The sequence below is a fragment of the Adiantum capillus-veneris genome, chromosome 15, assembly GCF_014529385.1.
Source record: "Adiantum capillus-veneris isolate H3 chromosome 15, ASM1452938v2, whole genome shotgun sequence".
Classification (NCBI taxonomy): domain Eukaryota; kingdom Viridiplantae; phylum Streptophyta; class Polypodiopsida; order Polypodiales; family Pteridaceae; genus Adiantum; species Adiantum capillus-veneris.
In genome coordinates, this window is record NC_140945.1 from 156,513,930 (window position 1) to 156,519,929 (window position 6,000).

The following is a 6,000-nucleotide window of genomic DNA, read 5'->3' on the forward strand; positions in this document are numbered from 1 at the left end:
GTGCCTCATGTGCTATTCAGGTCCTTACTCTTGGTATAGGACAGAGGGTAGGATCCTTTTGCAAGGCTGCAGGAGCTCTTGTGAACAGAATCAAGTACCTGGGATTCTTGTTGAGCCAGCTCAACCTCCACTTTGGGTGGTCTTTATCTGCGCCCTCGACTTGCATGTTTGTGTAAAGTCTTTCTTTTACTTGGAGCAACTCAACTTTAATCAGAGGGTAGGGTAGGAATTTTTGGTGCCATTGTGCATTTATTTGATTGGGAGTGAGTTGTGTGACATTGACAGAATGAATTAATCTCAGCTCCCAATCCATTGTTGCCTTCCACTGCTCATCTACCTCTTGTGTAACTTTTTCCTTTAGTGCATCTTCTTCAGTCTTTGAGAGTTGGACCATGGGCACTGTGTCTTCTTCTGTAATGGGTACCTGAAATTCTTCCTCGCCACTCAGCTCTACTGCGGCCCATGTCTCCATGTCAACAAATGATACTGAGGGGATTTCTATTTGAGGTTGCTCCGAAGTGCCCGCCTCTTCTTGCATTTCTATCCTTCCCTCTCTCAGTAGCTGGTTGACTCGTTTGAGTTCAGCTATCTCCTTTAGCAACTCGTCTTCTCTTTGGACCCGCATCAAGGCCAGGTATTTGCGCTGAGACTGCTCTAATTTCAGCTCTAGCTTGAGGTCTTTATTTTTCTTTTCTAATGCCTGTAGACCTCGTATGTTCCCTTGATCGAGGCGATGGCTGGATTTTCTCATATTTATCGTGCAAGAATATCACTTGATCATTTATTCTTTGTATTGAGTACTGTAGGGAAGCATTGGCTACATCTAATTGTACCTGGATCTTTTGAGTTGATAGGGTTGTAGTTAGAAGCTCATTTGTAATTTCTGTAAGCTGATCATCCTTGACTTTGCATGCATCTGACAATTTTGACAACAACTCACCCAATTCCTCCATTTCTTTCTGTTGCTTGTGTCTTGCGAGGTGATGTTGTTCATCTTCCGCTCTTAACTCCTGCACTTGCCTCTGTAGATCGGTGATGACATTAAGTCTGTCATCTAACTCCCCTTGGAGTGCGTCAATCACCATCTCTAATTCTTTGGCCCGTGTGCAACGACCAAGTGCTGCTGAGCGAAGTCTTTATGTCATCTCCTGCATTTTCTTAGCATATTCGTTCACTTGCAAGATGACTTCATCATTCGATTGTTAGTCTTTGATTTGTGTTATTTATCTTGATGTTTTTGAAGATTATTTTACCTCTGGTTGCATCATGGCTGCTAGTTGCTGTTGTTGCCCTTGTGTCGGCTGATCTTTTTCTGTTGAGGTAGAGAGTTGTGCCTCGGCCTTATCTTGCTGTGTTGAAGTAGAGGGCATTTCCTCAGCCTCTTGTTCTCTTGTGTGCTCCAATTTTGCGGAGTCCTCTTCCGGTGCAGGACTGGCTGCCTTTTTTGTCTCTGGATCTTTCTCTATTTGCTTCTCTTGAGTAGAGATATCTGCTTGTTGTGTTGTTTCCGTTGCTTCTTGCTGTTTAGATTCTTGTGTAGCTTCATTTGTTTTTTCTTGTTCAGATTCTTCTTCTTTTGTTGGCTCATTTGTTGTGGTTCTAACTGGTGATGGTGGTGGGCTCAGCATTGGCTGGTCTTGGTGTTCAGAGACATGAGAAGAGATGCAAGGCGACATATCATCTTGGGCATGTTGTGCTTGTCCTTGTGCAGTGGTCTCCTCTGCTCTCTTTTGCTATTCTTCCGTCTCTTTCACTTTCTTTGCCACTTATTTGGCTTCTTTCATCTTTAAAGCTTCTGCTTCTTGGTACATCCGTTCCGGTACTTCAGTGGGTTCTTCAATCTGCTTCCTGGTGTGATGCTTGGTTCTTGGTCCCTTAAGCCCACTAGGCATCCACTTTTCCGAGTACTTTCCTTGTGCTTGGTGGTTGCATTTGTATGCGTGTTTCTCTCTTTCAAACCGGGCTTGCTTTTGAACAGGCTCTTCTTGGTGTGCTGCCACGGCTTTTCTTTTCATTTTCTCTCGTCGTGCTCTTTTTTCTTCATTATCCGAGCTCTCACTGCTGTGCCTTTCCGGCGAGCTCTCAATCAATTCTTCATCATATTTGTAGGATCTCTTGGCCGTTCTTGTAGCCCAAGGAGATGGTTGAACTGACACTATCCAAGTGTTTTGATCTGGGGTAGGTGGTATGTTGTCAGTCATGCCGATGGCATGGTATGCAATTCTTGTCAACACCTCTGGTGCACCCAGGTATGTGATCTTTCCTTCTTTCTTTATTCCTTTCAAAGTGGTCAAGACATATTGTGCATGGTTCACCGGTTGCTTGGTTGTTGACTTGAGGACTTGCGTGAAGGTGGTGGCAACCGCATGGTTTGGCGTTGTATACCTTGGTGGCCTCTTAGCCAGGAAGTGAAAATGCTGGTGGTATAACCTTGATGGCTCTTCAACCTGTTTGTGAATAAGGTCCACAAAGCTGGCCGCTGCGGTTCCTTTTGTGAAAGTTCCGGCCGTCTTCCTATCCCTTGCCCTCATTGTCATTCCTTCTGTGGGCAATCTGAGTGCTTGTACCACTATTTCCTTGGTGATCACCACTTCAACTTTGTTCCCTTGTGGGTCAGAAATATGCGCAGTTCCATCTTCCTTGATCGTGGATAAAATCTTGTAAGCTTTTTGGAAGTCCACTCCGCACGGCTCTTGTTCGTAAAAATCTTTGAGTCCTAGTCGTCGGTTGGCATCTTTGCTTTTGGGCTTTGCAGTGACATCATACACTTCTTTTGGTAGGAGTTGCAACTCTACCTGATGTCCCTTCTCGCTCTTGAATTTTCTAGTGAACACTGTGGTGTGATGCTCCTCCAGCTATTCCTTTGAGAGATAGGTTGCCTTGGGAGTTTTGACTGAATCTGGGTCCAGTTGGTATGCTGGTAGTCCTTGCAACTTTTCTTTCTGGTTGAGCTTCTTCTTGGCTCTCTCTGCTGCTTGCATGGCTCCTGTTCAGTGAATAGAGTGTCAAAGTTAGCAGATTTGACGAATTTTTCTCCGAAATGTCCTTTAGTCTGAAATGGTGACAATTTTGGTCCAATTTGCTTTAAATAAATTTTTGAACAAGCATAGATGCATAAAAACATGCAAGGAACAAAATTGTAAAGTTCAAACAAAAATTTGCAACCAAAGTAAATAATCGCGATTATTTACAGCTGAGTAATTTCTCCAACTTTTTGCAAATTTGGCATCACAGGCTTGAAGTATACACCAAATACATGCTCTGAGTGAAATATGGGCTCATTTGGATGCATAGGGTGAAAATGGTACCAAATTTTGGCTTTAGGTCTATGAAATAGTAGATATAATGGAAATTTGAGATTTTGAGCTCCAAATTGGTTCAAATTTGGCTAGTGGGCTTAACACCTCATGTAATTTGGATGTATGATGGCAAAATATCAAAAATCCCCCATTTTGGCTAGAAAGTAAATAATCGCGATTATTAACTTTTCTACCAAAATCAATATTTTTGGTACAAATTGGTTCTAGGCATTGTATAGACCTTGCATATGTGTATGAGGTGATTTGGATCAAAAAAAGTTGTCCATAACTCAAAACTTGGCTTGCAAAGACTTTTTTGCGTTTTTTGGCAATTTTCCAAGTTATAGGTGCTCATTTTGGCTCATACTTGATTTCTGGCATGTAAAAGGTGTGTACACATGATAGGTGAGGTGATGATACAATTTCCAAGCAAAAATAGTGCAAAAGAAAATAATCGTGATTATTTACAACAGTCACAATTTTCTTACAAAACTTAAAATTTTTGACATAAACACATTCTATACACCTAAAACAAATCCTAAATTGAATTTGGTCAAGTTTGGTCTTGTCGACATCACTTTGTGCTTTGTCAACTCTGAAATCACCGATTTCTGTGACTACATTGCCTGTTGAGTTGGTTTGTCACTTGTGAGGCTTTGAACTTGTCCGCAATATAGTTGTGAAGCAACTCATCCAATTCTAGCTCATTTGCAGTCAGTTTGACGTCGTATGTCGAATTTGCGCTTTGTAACCTTCGAGCCGTTTTCTGCTTTTTGAGGCTTTTGCTTGATTCATTTCATGAAACCAATCATATACATTGTATATAAACCTCGTAGGCAAGCTGTCTATAGAGTCAGAACCAAATTCTGGCATCTGCCAAAAATGTAGCTTTTCTACTAGGGACCCCCTGGACCCCTGCCAAATGGTCAGCTGATGATATAGAAAGGTTCTATTATGTTATGACATACTACAATTCAAATCCCATCTAATTTGGTGGAGCTGACAGGCCGCTATGGTCAATTTTTGGTCGTAGGTCTTCGTGCACTTCTCGGATTCTAGGGTTTTTTCTAGGGTTTAGACTAGCTACCGGCCGTACAAAATGGATCATTGATGAGTAAAGAACTTACGCCTCATGTCTCGTGTGAGACGGCGCTAAACACGGGCAATTGTAGACTCCAGAAAGTATGTGCAAAATAGGTCGAAAAGCTCTCTCTACAAAGGTGACAAGTGGAAATGAGGTTGTTAAAGCCTACCTGGGATATCTATACCCGGACTTCCCGAACCATTTTTCCCCAGATTCTCCTATTAGTCCTACTAGGCCGTGAAATCTATGTTAACCTCAAAAATTTCCCCGATTGGGTTCCTGTGGCTCATTTTGCAAGAATTTTGCAAAAGTAAGTTTGGCCGCCTAATTTAGGCTTTTCGCTTCCATCTTCCGATTTCATTGAAAATTTTTGTGCTTGTCCACCTTGTCTTTCTGATCACCACCGTGTCTTCCATTTTTTCATCTGAGCTCCTTTGCTATTTATTATTAATTTTTTACTTGTTTATTTAAAAAATCAAAGAACATAACAAAACGCGCTAAAAAAGCAAAGTGAAAATCCAATAATTAAGAAAATCCATTGAAAAAAATAGCTTTCTTGTTTTTTGTTGGATTTCTCCATTTTTAAGTCTCACTATCCAAAAAAATGATTAAATAACCAAAAAGGACATTTTTAATAATTTTTTGATAGTATATACACTATTTACACTCATCAAAAAGATATTATCAATGAATTTTCTCTTGATGATGAATTATAAGGGCATTATTAGGTTTTTTTGTAAAAAATCACACGTTAACATCGAACTTTTTCCTTTCTCTTCAAACATTGCCCTTAATTACTTAGTGCCCTTCCACCCCTCCTAGATGGCGTACTCTTGTCTAAGCATTCTTCTTATTAATTTTCTCTAGGCCACTATACTGAGCTAGTAGCATAATGGGGTTCTCTTTTCTTCCATAAATAGTCCCAAATGCATGGGAATTGGTATCCAAACTGTTGAAAGAGGATGATGTGTCCTCCTTGGAACTGCTAGAATGCTTTCGATGGTTTCTAGACGTATGTTGAGATCTGGTTTTCTTTGTCTTTCTCCAATCCTTTTGCTTCTTTTCCTCCTCGTTGTAGACTCTTTGAACTATTTAAAGATGAGGATAAGGACAAATAACTAGCATCATTTTTTAAACAGATACATTTCTTTGATTTACTTGCCTCCTTGAAAGTGGATTTCTGGCCTAGATAGCTAGGATTTCTGTTTGGATTTCTCTTCTTCTCAGAGTGCTTTGTGGTATTCATCATCAAGTACTTGATTTCCTTTTCAAGAGTGTCATCAAACTCTTCTTGAAAAGCATAGTTTGTGTGTTTCTACACTTAGCTTTGGTTTCTTCTTCATTGCCAATTTGAGTGGTGAAAAAATGGCATATTGCCATTTTGATTGTTTGCAAGCGAGTGGTCCTTTAGATACTTTATGTATTTCAAGTCCTTGGAATACTTGATCATCCATTTGGCTCAGGTTTCAACTTGTAGTTGATGCTGATACTCCATCCTAATGAGACCTTTTGTTAAGAATTGGCCATGGCCTTCTCATGGATCCTTGAAAGGAGGTTGGCTCCCATTGAAATGTCTACTTTTCTTCTTGGCTTCTCCTCTAGGATTGGAGTTCTCAT